The sequence below is a fragment of the Lutra lutra genome, chromosome 6, assembly GCF_902655055.1.
Source record: "Lutra lutra chromosome 6, mLutLut1.2, whole genome shotgun sequence".
NCBI lineage: Eukaryota > Metazoa > Chordata > Mammalia > Carnivora > Mustelidae > Lutra > Lutra lutra.
In genome coordinates this window covers 94,348,180-94,362,638 of record NC_062283.1, presented here as the reverse complement: position 1 = coordinate 94,362,638, position 14,459 = coordinate 94,348,180, and the positions used below count along the sequence as shown (strand labels likewise).

General features: G+C 41.1%; 1 protein-coding gene across 6 annotated transcripts in view; it reads right to left on the bottom strand.

Annotated features, from left to right (window-relative positions):
- PHACTR2 (phosphatase and actin regulator 2) overlaps positions 1–14,459 on the bottom strand; it is a 271,743-nt gene that overhangs the window by 103,327 nt on the left and 153,957 nt on the right. The window lies entirely within an intron of this gene.

The window sequence follows — 14,459 nt, the reverse complement described above, 5'->3', positions numbered from 1 at the left end:
GTGAAAAATGTAAAAAGGAACTAGAGAATGAGTGAACTTTCTATATATCAATGTATATAGCATTACTTAAAAATCTGAGAATACAATTTTAGAGTTAGAAAAGATCTTGGTTGGTACAGGGAAAAACATTGTTTTTCATTAGCTGACTGCTTAAAGAATAATCAACATTAAGGTGATAATCAAGGCTGAAAATATTTTAATTATGTAGCCACCATCTTTTAAAATCCAGTAAGAGTAAAAAGAATAGAATGTAAACAAGAAACCAAATTTGAAGAAAAAGAATAGAATATGAAAGACATTGATATCCTAAGAGTCAAATGAAGTTATATTAGTCCCCCTGGAGGAAGACTGCCCTTATAACTCGACTCCGTATTTGCCAATTTCCAGTCCTCTATGACTGAAAGAAGCTATAAAGTCATCTAAAGGGACCTGGGTAAGATTTGCCACTCAAATTAAACTATGGAGCTTTTTCAAAATAATTTTTAGGTATATTTACAGACAGTAATGATTTTGTGTATGTAATCACCATCCAGATCAAAGTCTAGAATTATTTCCAGACCCAGAAAGCTTCCTTGTGCTTCTTCCCAGTCATAACCACCCTCTCCCACCCATTCCCCCAAATAACCATTGTTTTAACCCCTATTACCACTGATTTATGTCACCTATTCTTGAACTTCAGCTTAGTGGACTTCTACAGCACACTCCTTTATAAAGGTCTGTCCCTGTTCACTGAACTTTATGTCTGAGAATCATCTAAACACATGAGCATTCCAAAGCAAAGTTACCTAGCTACAAAATGGAAATCTGCAGTCTTAGCAAGACCTCAGATGAGAGAGCACTCAAAAATGATAACCTTTATGCAAGCTCTTCTATTTATAAGGGATATCATTATTAATTTCTTTATATGAAAAATGCAAATAACATCTCCCTTCCCTTGCCAGATTCTGGGAAAACTAACCCATCTATTATCTTTTGAGACTGCCCTGAAACTGTGCTACACTGGAAGCTCACCTATGCAAGATGAAAGGTTAAGAAGCAGTTTACTGTTCATAAATAATGGCAGCTTTACATTTATTTGCACTCTGCATATGAAATCATGCAGCAGTTCCAAGACGCGCAATTTGTAGAAACACTGAATACTAAGTTATCCGTTATGGGAACTGCAACTGTGTTTAATACAGGGGTTCTACATTATCATATATATATATATTTTTTTTTAACATTTTATTTATTTATTTGACAGAGATCACAAGTAGGCAGAGAGGGAGGCAGAGAGAGAGAGAGAGAGAAGCAGGCTCCCTGCTCAGCAGAAAGCCCGATGCGGGACTCGATCCCAGGACACTGGGATCATGACCTGAGCTGAAGGCAGAGTCTTAACCTACTGAGCCACCCAGGCGCCCCTATCCTATATATATTTAAAAACTACCTGTGGATGGGGCACCTGGGTGGCTCAGTGGGTTAAAGCCTCTGCCTTCAGCTCGGGTCATGCTCCCGGGGTCCTAGGATGGAGTTCCACATCGGGCTCTCCGCTGAGAAGGAAGCCTGCTTCCTCTTCTCTCTCTGCCTGCCTCTCTGCATACCTGTGATCTCTATCTGTCAAATAAATAAATAAAATCTTAAAAAAAAAAAAACAAAAAACTACCTGTGGAGAAACTGAGACCCAAGGAGACTATGGGGCTTCCCAAGTCATTAACTAATGGCAAAGACATCATCTAGGTCATGTGATTCCTGAGTCTGTCTTCCTTAGAATACAACAGCTAAATTGACGAATCAGTAGCACCTCTTGGTAGCTCTAGAAGGGCATTATGATTCTTCGTAGGGCAAAAAGCAAAGAAGATGTTGCATAATCAAGACAGGCAATAAATCTCAGTTACTGTTCTGGGTTTTAACCATCCAACTGGAATGACTGACTGTAAGCCAAGAAGAGAGCTGAGTCCCACACCCGACTCTGCTTCTTAATAGCCCTGTGACCTTCGGCAAAGACCTCAATATTTCATTGCTGAGATGAGGAGACTAGGTTACGTGATCTCTAGGCTCCTTTCCAATTTTAAAAAATTCTGATTCTCATACTGATCTGTACTGAATACATAGATCTTACAGGACACATGAAGACCTGTTTTAAGTGCTTTATGAATGGTGTCTTCTTAACTATCAAATGGCCCTGTGAGGTAGGGGCTTGTTAGCATTCCCACTTTGTAATGAGGAAGGTGAAGTCCAGAGAGAGCCAAGTAATTGGCCCAAGGTCACAAAGCTGGTAAGTGGGATTTAAAGTCAGGAGTTGGCCTCCAGGGTCTCCTCTGTACAAAATGGGTCAGAGGGATATGGGTGGGAATAGAGCTCTATTCTAAGAGAAGGCAAGACTTAAACCCTAATGAATAATAACTCAGTTCTACCTCCAACCTCCTCTGTGGACTAACCCAAAGAATTACAGCAGGTACTGTTTGGCTCTGTAAACCAATGGCCCCAGTGTCTTCACAGTTTGGTTCATGCTAGTTGAAGGCAGAGTGTGTCCTTTGCTTATATTATCTACGGTCCTTTGATTGCACATAATCCTTATTTACCATAGTATTAATTTTAGGAATTTGATATCTCCAGTTTTTTAACTTGTTTTTCTAATGGAGGCGGCCATTATTTTTAAACCCCCAAAGGGAAAAGCTACTAACGACTTCCATCTGTCTGCAAGCACCACAAAGAATTTCAGAGTTTAAACTCATGGCCGGTAGGCCTGCAGAATGAGCATGTTTGTGCAGCTGGAGGACATCCTGATGCTCGGACATGCCCAACAGCCCCTAGACTTGCTGCAGGATATTTTAACAGATTAAATAATATCACTTGTATTTGGGGTTTAAAGAAACTCTGGTTGAGTAGACAACAGGATCACTTCGCAAATGGAAAATGAATTTTATTGTTAAATAAAAACATTTCAAGTTTTGAATACCACTGTGGTCACAATCAGCAAAGGGTTCTGTGAAAAGTTTTGATGGCTCTACATGGAAATATCAAGAACTTTGCTAGTGAAGTGAAAAATAAGAAAGGAAGCAACTGTCTACCTTCTTTCCCTTACTAACCATATCCTACAACTCCCTGAGTCTGGGGTGGGGAGCAGGTCATGGTGTGTGGAGGTTGTGCTGTGTTTGTAAAAAAGGAGAAAAGGTCAACACATCTCCACTGGGCAAGACATCAACTAAGCAAATTTTACTCCTGTTTGTTAGGACAAAAGCCACTCAGTTTGTTGAACACAGGCATAGGGATGAAACTTCAGGGGAGAAACGGGCAGATCTTATTCATAATGAAATTTCATAATTTTTAAGTAAGCAGCTAAATTTTGCCAGAGATACAGTTATGAAAACTTGCCCATTGTGGATGAATGTAACAGAAGTATTAATAAAATAACATATTAAATCTGGACCAATATCTTTAGGTCAAAAATCTGGTGGATAAATAAGGGCCCTGATAATCTACCTATAATGTGGTAACACTGTTTATAGTCCATCAGTGCCCTGGCAGTCACACCAAGTCCCCAAGTCTGGTACCTGTGAAGAGAATGGCGGCCGCGTGCATAATTCCAGACTATCCACCCAAGGCAGAAATGAAACCTACAGGCTTATACAGTGTTGGGCAGGATGCTGAGAGGAGAATTTATATCATGAAGAATCCCCAGGGGCCCCAGATTTATATTCTTGTAGTTCAGTTAAGAGATGACGGCAACAACCAGGCATCTGAACTTGGAGAGCAGTGAAAATGAATTAGAAATGATGAATGGATCCAAGGGACATTGAGGAAGAAGTGAGGAAAAGGGGGAACTGTCTAGAGAAATCACGGAGGATTCTATGGCCTGAAGCTCTTGGACGTGTGCTGGAATGCCAAGAAAGGACTTGGAGAAAGACCTATGGCTTATGTTCAGGCCGCGTGAACTTCAGGTATTGGCAGGACATTGAGGGGAAGATGTCCAGCAGACAGAAATACATTATTGGCACACCAGCAGGAAGTCAATGTTGAAGTTACTTGGGGGAGTCTTCCAAACAAAAGCGGCAGTTGAGGGCCAGGGGGAAACTCTTAGAAAATGATTACATTTAGAAGGCAGTAGGCTGTACATAATAAAGAACCTTGGACTTCTCCTGTACTGAGAATCATCAGGTACAAGACAGAGGTTAGTTTATTTGTTATAAAGTCACAAGTGTGGGGGATTCTAGGGCATGTTTATGGACCAAGGGGAAAGAGCCAGAAGTGCAAGAGAACTGACTAACCACATGGGGATGGGCTTCTCTCCGGATAACAGTGAGACTCTGGGTGGCAGAGGAGAGCCTGAGCCTCACTTGATGAATGTGAGGAAGTGAGCAGGAAGTCAGGGGATGACGGCACCAGAACTGTGAAGAGGAACGTGCAGAAGGGTATGTCCTTCGAGTGAGAATACACACATTACTGGAAGCAAAGCAGGCAGGAGTGGTAGCCAGGAGCGGATCACATATCCATGGTGAAGGAGAGCAGAACCTCCATTATGGAGTTACCAAGGAAGCACTGCCAAGGATAGGTGGGTTCCAGACAAAACAAGACAAGGAGGAAGGAGAGTTCCACAAAAAGATGAAGTTGTAGAAAAATGTGCATAATGTGGGATGGAATCATGCATTCATAATTAATGTACTGAGCAACTATCATAGACAAGGTAATGCAACGAAGCCATAATAGTAAGCAAAAAGGGATTGGATCTCTGCCCTCAGGAAGCTTACTGTCTATGAGAGGGGCTGACATTATTCAAGTAACCACCATTCCAATACAGAAACCTGGCACGTGAGAGAAAAGAGGATGTAAGTGGCTGGAGGGGCTCAGGGGTGGCGGTTGAGCACTCGTTCTTGTGACAGTCATGGCCTAACACACTCTCTAAGTTCTGTGTTAAAAATTCAGGGCTAAGCTGTTTGAGGGTTATGGAGATTTAGTCTAGTTTCATAACAGTGCTTAAAAGGTAGAAAGACCCCATCCAAATTAGGCAGGAAACCATTTAGAAGTCACTGAAAAGCAAAGGATTAACATTCCTTAGTTTGTAACATCTAATTGTAGGGGGGGCGGGGATGGATGCAGGGAAGGGAGAGAATTCCATTAGTTGTCTTTTAAAAAAAAATAACTTCATAGTAATGACGGACTTAGGGTTGAGTTTAATCTTTTTTTCACCAACACAGGCACTAAGGTGATTCCCACTTACAAAATGTTCTATTTTGGTTTCTTTCTTTTCAAACAACATGTGTGTCAAGCAAGCATTCCAGAGAACGAGGTGTACCAGCAGGACTTGGGGAGAACACCACAAGGAAAGGCTCTGAATCCAATTAGGGCACCATCAAGCCAACCATCTTATTCCAAAATTCTTTTTTGATATAATTTTTTTTAAAGATTTTATTTATTTGACAGATGGAGACCCCAAGTAGGCAGAGAGGCAGTCAGAGAGAGAGAGAGAGAAGGAAGCAGGCTCCCTGCTGAGCAGAGAGCCTGATGCGGGGCTCTATCCCAGGATAGATCATGACTTGAGCCGAAGGCAGAGGCTTTAACCCACTGAGCCACCCAGGCGCCCCTCTTTTTTGATATAATTTTTATTGAGATTTTCAATACTGGCCTAAAGGAATGTTGAATGTGTACTAGAATGATGTGGGGGAAAAGCCCATAACTGAAATCAGAAGCAGCTAGCTGCAATTCATCAACTTTTCCAGAAGCCATAAAAATAACTTTTAATTGTTGTTGTTATTAAACAAGTGGGGGGCGGGGAATGGCCTCTCCGAGGAGCAAGTATATGAAGAGAAAGTCACAGTGCTCCCTACTAGATCGAGAGTCCCATGAGGACAGGCATCAAAAGTGTTTTTATTCTAGGTGGTGCCCCCACTCTGTACCCAGGCCACAGAAGGTACTTAATAAATATTTACAAAATGAATGAATAAATCATGGACAAATGTCTGGCAATAATGAATGTACAAGGCCTGGCCTAAGTAGGCTATGATTTATTTTAGCAGGTCTTTAGATTTTTCATGCAGAGGAAATTGTTTCCAATGGTGCCTTCCTGCAGAACTCCAAATATTTTGAATGATAACATAACAAACACTAAAGTTTGAAATTGAGAAAATATCAAAGCCAGCAGGAAGGATGATTAACACTCATAAGAATGGTAGAGACATTGTTGACAAATTTTTCAGGTGAACAAAGACTGGCTTTGCGGCTTACTGTGTCCTTTTAAAAAGACAATCCACCAAAGACAAACAACTGAGAAAAAACAGTTGGAATAATTTATATGTGAAATGATCTTTAAAGAATTTTGTATTTTTATATAGCAATGAGTGACGAAAAATTAACACCCCACACGGACAACATTTCTTTCTTCCTTCTCAAAACATGTTAGGCAACTCAGACTTTTCTGCAGTCTTCATCTTCTTTCTCCTAACTGGGGGACTCAGAAGGCAATTTAGTTTCATGATCAAGAAACCGGAAAGGCAAATTATCTGAGTGACCTGAAACCAAGTCCAAATTGCCTTTGGTTTTCCATTGTTTTCAGGCATTACCTGTGAGAATTTAAATCTCTCAGAAAATAGGGACCCACATAGAAAACTATAAAACCGTATTTTTCACCTGAGATAAATTCTGTCACATTATGACATTACGGATCTTTAGCTCTGTATCGATACTTTAGACTTTTGATTCACTAAATACATCAGAAACTGGTAGAATTACAAGGTCCTCGGCGTGGTAGCCCAGTAGTGCTATGGTGGCAGATACCTGATGAGACAATGCAACATGCCCAATGGAATCATTCTTTAAGACTGGCAACCAGCAGCAAGTTTCTTCCCAATCTGAACAGAAAATACCACTTCTCTTATCTCACCTTTCAAATGAGAATCAAACATCTCCTGTTATACCAGTATCTTACGGAAGCAAAAACAAATGGAGAAATGAACAACTCTTCCTATGCTCTGTATAAAAGCTTCCAGAGAAGTAAGAAAATGTTTTATTTTATCCTTGAGCTTACTTGGCACCCTGGTGACACCTAGTATATGCTGAGAGAGAGGAAGGAAAGAAGGAAGGAAACGAGAGAGAGGGAGAATGGGAGAGAGGAAGAAAGGGAGAAAGAGTCATTTTTTTTTTAAAAGATTTTATATATTTATTTGACAGAGAGAGACACAGCACGAGAGGGAACACAAGTAGGGGGAGTGAGAGAAGGAGAAGCAGGCTTCCGCCGAGCAGGGAGCCTGATGCGGGGCTCGATCCAGGGCACTGGGATCATGACCTGAGCAGAAGGCAGACACTTAACAAGTAAGCCACCCAGGTGCCCCCAGAGAATCATTTTAAGTAAAAACACAGACCTATTAATTTCCACTGAGAGAAAACATGGGCCTTGGGGCAGAAAGACTTGAATTTAATCATCTGTTCTTCTACTTCCTAGCTGGTAACCTTGGACAAGGCATTCAAGCTTTCAGAACCTCTTCCTGATCCACAGGATGGCATAATACAATGCCATACAATACAATACAATAAATACAATTTAGCATTTGGGTTGTTGCAAGGGTTAACAGAAATAACATATGTAAAGGGTCATACTGCATCACCAATACACAAGAAAGGCCAATGCCTTCTACTACTTCCTCTCCTACTCCTACACAAACAGGTGGAGAAGGGACTATTAAAAGGTTCCAAAGGGAATAAACTCTAGAAAATGGGTCATTTATGATCTGGAGCAACTGGGATGGTGAAATTTGTTTGAAAGCTATTTCCCCGGTCTTCTAGAGGGCTCTAGAAAAACAAAAACACTCTGTTCAAAACAGACTCCTGCACAGAGTCACCTGTGTTCTCCACTGGTCTTGGGCCAATTGCTGAGAGCAGCAGAGACCAACTAGCACTCAAGGGAAATCACCATCACTCTGCAGCAGAAATACCCTAAGGAAAGTCACAACGCAAGAAGGCTGACATCACCTATAAGAACAGGAGAGAACAGCTAGAACTGGATTTGTCCCTATTTCCCACCAGAGGAGAAGGCGCACAGTTTATTTTTATACTTGTACCTGCAAAAAAATAAAAAAGTAAAGTAAAAAAACACACAAACCTATTTTACTCAAAAGACCTACTGCACACTTGGTGAATTCTTACTGAACCATGTTGAAAATTTAGTTATCAAACTGTCTACATTCGTTGAGCTACAAGTTGTTGCTTTTAAAAGCCTGTGTTAGTCACTATAGCAGCCAAACACAGGAAGTTGCATTTTACTCCTGTTTCCAAATATGTCTAGTGTCAAAATCTGAGGAGAAAAAGCTCCATTTCGTGTTTCTATTAACTTCATATTCTTTACAGTTAAGGCCACCTTTAAACTCAACATCAATGCCTAAGTCCTAAAGGACTCACACTTACTGAGAATCATCATCTATTGGACTGGCTAAGAAATCATTGTCAAAGGGACCTGTGTTTATTCTGTACCACTTCCTTTTTGAGATCTAACAGGAACCTTGTGCTCTTTCTTTTTTGCCCCAGGACTAGATACCCGGCAATGAAAATAACAGACTGGCACAGCAAAAACCATAAGAACTGAATGAAATCCTTATCAGTTATTTCCATTGTATATAATAAGACTTCATCTTTAGGTCTTAGGATATTGAATTCTAAATCTGAAATATCAGGGTCAAATCCACAAAAAATGTGTTCACTTGGAAGAACACCAATGTTCTGTGACTTTTTAACCATCCTTACGTTGAGTGGCCGATTCTAATCTACTCGATGCCTTGAAACACTAAAGTGACAGGCTCCCAACTAATGGGTGTGGAGCTTGGCTGAGAATTCCTGCACACCCCCAACTCCCACTCCATCACCCTTTGGATTCAGAGCAGAATCCAAACAGATCCAAAACAATTGGGTCTTGCATGGAGCTTTTTAGGAATGCTTTTTATCTCAGCCATCTCAAGATCTAACTTACTTCTAGGAAACTCCTGGCCAAAAGATGCCAAAAAATTAAGTCATCTCTTAGGTGTCTGAAGAGTTTTCAACTCTTTTGAGGGATGATCTAGGATTGCTAGATTCGGAGGCACCCATTTTACTTGTGTGCTTACATGGCTTGAGGTACCAGTTCCCTTTATATTAAAGAACCGTGAACCTCACCGAGGTGGGTATCTTTTGGAAGCACTATTTTCATGCCTTGTGACAAGGTGAACAAGTCCACCCAATCTGTCCACCCCAGTGAAGAGTTTAGGGAGACATAGGAAGCCATTACCAGAAGCCTGCTAGATGTTTTGCAATGTGTATGGGATATAATACAAATGTGTTTAGTCACACATGAATCGTCTTTGAATTGCCAACCTGACTCAGCGGGGTTGCTGTATTTCCTGGTGAGAACATTTTTTTCTGGCTTTACTCTGACAGGTGTTTTAACATTATCTTTCTTTAGCATCCCTATTCATTCTATTTCTTATTTTAGCAGCTTTTTGTGAAGAAACATGTCACTCTGATGGATATCAAACACATCTAAGATAATAAAAGCATACAGACTAAGAAAAAATCAAACACAGAAAAGATGAGTATCTATGTAGTGACGTTTGGGAATAAGGCATCTCTCTAAAAAGTGTGCTGGGGAGCCTGGGTGGCTCAGTGGGTTAAAGCCTCTGCCTTTGGCTCGGGTCACGATCCCAGAGTCCTGGGATCAAGCCCCGCATTGGTCACTCTGCTCGGCGGGGAGCCTGCTTCCCACCGTCCCCCCGCCTGCCTCTCTGCCTACTTGTGATCTCTGTCTGTCAAATAAATAAATAAATAAATCTTTAAAAAAAATAAGTGTGTCTCACATTCAGGGACCTCAGAGATTATAAAACTAATCAGGAGGTACATACATAGTTGCTGACCACACTGGGATGCCCCTCTTCATAAGCACTGTTTTTCTTAGCATTACACTATCAATGTGGCGCTCTACTCAAGAGGTCGTTATTTCTAACACAAATATGGCAGAAACAGTGTTCACATAGACTATTTTTAATTCTGCCACATACAATCTTTACATTCCACGCTCATCTCTTAAGTGGCACTGCCTGGTGACCTAGGTTGGTTCCCATTCCTGAAACACACCTTCAATGCATCCTCTTCCTCAGGTCGTTTCTACTCAATATGTGTCACTGTTGAAGGTGAGAAGGAAAGCAGCTATAATCTGTTAGGAAGTAGAACTGAAGAAACCAGAAAAAAGACAATGGATCTTGGGTGTTTATGGGCCATTGTGAATGGATCTCAGTTTGTAGGCTTGTTTTAAGGACACTCTTATGGCTGAATTTTGTCCCCCCAAATACATCTGTTGAAGTCTTCACCTCAAATACCTCAGAATGTGACTGTATTTGTATATAAGGCCTTTAAAGAGGTATTTAAGGTAAAGTGAGGTCACAATGGGTGGGCCCTAATCCGATGACTAGTGTCTTGGTAAGACAATAGAGATTGGATAGACCTGTATGTTCACAGACCATACGAGGATATGGGAGAAAGTGGCCAGGAGAGAGCCTCAGAAGAAACCCAACCTTGATCTTGGACTTCTAAGTCCTAAGTACTAAGTTTTCAGACTCCAGAACTGTGAGAAAATGAAATCCTATTGTTTAACCCAACCTAGTCCATAGGTATTTGTTACAGCAGCTCTAACAAACGAATACAGACTTTCACTACTGCCTGTAAAGCTGTTTATTCACACACTGAAGACAGAATGAAAATGTCACACACCAACCTCATCTCTACCCCACCCCACCTAACAGAGGGGAAAAGAAAGTTCCTTAAAGGCTTCTGCTACGATCACTTAGAGGGCTTTATAAATTAAAACACCTTTTGTCATTTGAAAAATGAGATATCCGTGTGTTCTGACAGTCCATGCAGGGTCTGATGACTAAAGGGGATTAGGTCTTTTTAAAAGCGTACAGTTCTAGATCCTTCTTAAAATCTCCAGTTTGATTTTAATCTTTTTGTGTTTTCTTACAAAATTGGCAGCCGAGTACTTTCCAAGCGAGAAAACACTAGTTACGCACATATGTATATAATTCCATTTTAGTAGACTTTAGGAAAATGAAACACTGCTCTGTTAGGCACACAGGAACATTCAACATGAGCTCAGTTAATTCGTTCTGGCTTATTCCAAGTTTCCATCCTCAGCCGGGTCCTCCACAGACAGCCTGGCAGGTCAGCGCGAGTTAAATTTACAGATGTAGAAAAATTTTGAAAAACACAGAGTCCCTTTAAATAGATGAAATTGGCAACTGCTGCCATCCTGAATCACCCTGTCGGGTTGCCCTGCTCAGTCCTGTGGGCTACCCACCTGTGGTCAGAAACATTTTTATTCTAGAAGGAAGGTCCAAGGCAATGCTCAGCAGGCCCTCGTCAGGGCACCTTAGACAAACAACAGTGGCCTTTCCTCAGGGAGGCTGAGAAACCCTTTAGAAAAAGCTTTTAAGAGACCCCAATTAAGACTGGAATTTACTTCACACCAGGCAGTGTACTGCAAAACAGGCACTTCATTGAAAGGAAAGACCCCTGAAGTACAAACAGAGGCAAAAATAAAAAGCCAAACGTTTCCAAAAGGAACACATGAAAAGAATTTTTAAATAAATGATTGCTTCCTCTTGAAGTTTTCAGAATTTGCTGCCCACATTTCTAAAAGAGAAAAGGGTTCGGCCTCCTTTTTATAAAATAGATCTTACTAAAATCTTTCCTATAGTCCCCTCCCACGCATTATTAAACACCTGTTTTCATCCAGCCCCCTGCTCTGTCACTTTGGTTCCTCCTCAAGTAATTAGCATGCAGCCACCTCAGATGAAGTTCAAGGAGGCTTCCTAAAAAGGCAACAGAGTCGAAATTCTGTATCCTTTCCTCAAACAGTAATTGTCATTCTGCAGATAACTTTTTTCCCTTCAAATATAACTACATTTACCTCAAACCTGACGACCTTGGGAAATGAATTATTTTGCAGTTTATAATAGTAGCAAAATGTAGGTAAGAGCAAAAAAAATTTCTGGCAAAAAGATTTTGCCAAAATTGTACTTGACAATGGGAATACTTGCTCAGGAACGGACATATTAATGACCAAATTTATCAAGACACAGGTACAGAACATCTGTGTTTTGAACTGGACATTTTGTATCTTCTACATCATGTCAAGAGAAGACACATTGTTAATGAAGAGAAATTTTCATTTGAAGCCTCTTTTTAAACACTGCTAATCTCCAGAGGATGTTTCTCATGTTAAGAACCTTCTGGACGAGGCGCCTGGGTGGCTCAGTGGGTTAAGCCTCTGCCTTCCGCTCAGGTCATGATCCCGGGGTCCTGGGATTGAGCCCCACATCGGGCTCTCCACTAAGCGGGGAGCCTGCTTCCCTCTTTCTCTCTGCCTGCCTCTCTGCCTACTTGTGATCTCTGTCTGTCAAATAAATAAACAAAAAAATCTTAAAAAAAAAAAAAAAAAGAACCTTCTGGAATCCTTGCTGAAAATTCGGATTCTAAGACCCCTTTCCAAAAGACGGATTTTGCTGTTGCCCAGAAGTGAGCATTTTCCCCCAGGCATGCTAGGTGATTCTCACCATCAGGCAAATTGGTAGAATACCATTATTATCACAGTAAACATAATTTTAAATTAGTTCATTCAGCTATAAAACATTAAATGTCCATAAAATATTTTTTAGACTATAACAGCAAGAGTAGATAGATCAAAGTTGAGGTCTCATGTGACAATCATTTGAGAAAATCTTTTGAAATTAATTAAAAGCTATGTGCTAAAGAGAAAAAATTAATCTTCTACGTCAATATTAATTGTGGTTAATTATAAGTGACAGTGGGTATTTTTACATATTATAGCAAGTTTGCTTTGCTACCTCATGACCAGTCAAGCTATCAACCAAGTAGAAAGCCAGAATAAAGATGCCTTCTAGGAGTAGGTCTGAAAAAAACCAAGCCCCATGAGCTTTTCTCAAGAAGCTCTGTGTGCTCTGTCCAAATTTGGAAATAGACCCAGAAAAGATAAGATTCTGATCTAGCAATTGGGAGATCCATTCCAAGAGGGACATGGAAGGACTCCCCAGGATGATCTGAAGAGAGATGCAGGGCAACAGCGGGCAGCAAGCTTAGAGGAAATCCAGTCCAATTTGGATTCACTTCTTACAGATAAACTTGACAGAATAACAAAAGTGTTTGAACATACTGAGAAGAGATTTACATAACTGGGGAAAGATTTGGGGATGAGTATGCAGGCCCCTTTGCAAGCAAACACAAACACCAGCAAGGAAAGCAAAAGTCATGCAGGAAAGAAAAAGTAATCATGGTTTACCACAAGGCTTAGCTATCATCAATTTTTACATAGTTATACACAATACTGTTCTAATCAAAAGTATAATACAAGAATGCTGGGAAGATGAGAACATGGAAGGATGGGAAATGCATGATGGGTGGACAGACAGGGATCAGAGAAGGCGTGAAAAGCAAAGCTATGTCTTCAGTTTCCAGACTGTCAGGTCAGTAATAATGGGTCAAGCTGTACAATTGATAATTAGCAATGTAAGCATGCTATTTAGAAACTGGAGGTAAATACTAAACAATCAGTTTAAACAACTGTAAACTTCTTGGACACTACTTAACTTTCCATCCAGTTCGTATCACTCTAATAACATCTGACCTGGCCAGCCCGAGCCACTCATTTATTCAACAAACAGCTGTGTCAAGCACAGATGTCAGAATTAGAAAGCAGAGTGGGAAACAAGATAGGGTCCCTTAGCTCCTGGAGCTGAGGTTCTAGTGAAGGGAGACAATGACAAACAGGATAACCTGAGAGACAGACGGGTGCAATGAAAGAGCAGAGAACTGTGGCTTGGGGCGGGTGCACAGGCTCCTCTGAAAAGGGCTGGACAAGGACGGTCTCCATGAAGCAGGTCATGCTGGAAGACAAGGAATCAACTTTGCAAAGAGCTAGTGGAAGAGTGTCCCTTACGGCCTGGATAGAGAGAGCAGCAACTGCGAAGGTCAAAGGTAAAAATGAGCCGGGTCTGTCTGATGACTGAAGCAGGGAGTAAAGCTGCAGCACAGCAGTGGGGGTGGGGGCAGGGGCTGGGCAATGGGGGAGGGGCAGGGACCAAGGATGGTAGAGGATCAGGAATGGCCTAGAGGGTCAGAGTATGAAATCTAGATTTCATTCCAAGTGCACTAGGAAGACACAGGAAGGTTGTGAGTATGGAAGTGACGTGATTTATGTTTTAAAACATTACTTTAGGAGTTGTGTGGAACAAGAATTGCAAAAGACTGAGAATAGAAGCAGGAGATCAGCTTGAGTCCACTACGGCTGTCCATACAATGAGCAGTCAGGTTTGGACAGTGGCTGTGAAGATAGAAGTGAAGGGCCTGGAGATACATTCTGAAAGGAAAAGGTACAGAATGCGAGGTTTGATGTGAAGGGGAAGGAAAAACTCAAGGAGGACTCCTCAACTTTTGGCTAGAATGAATGAGTA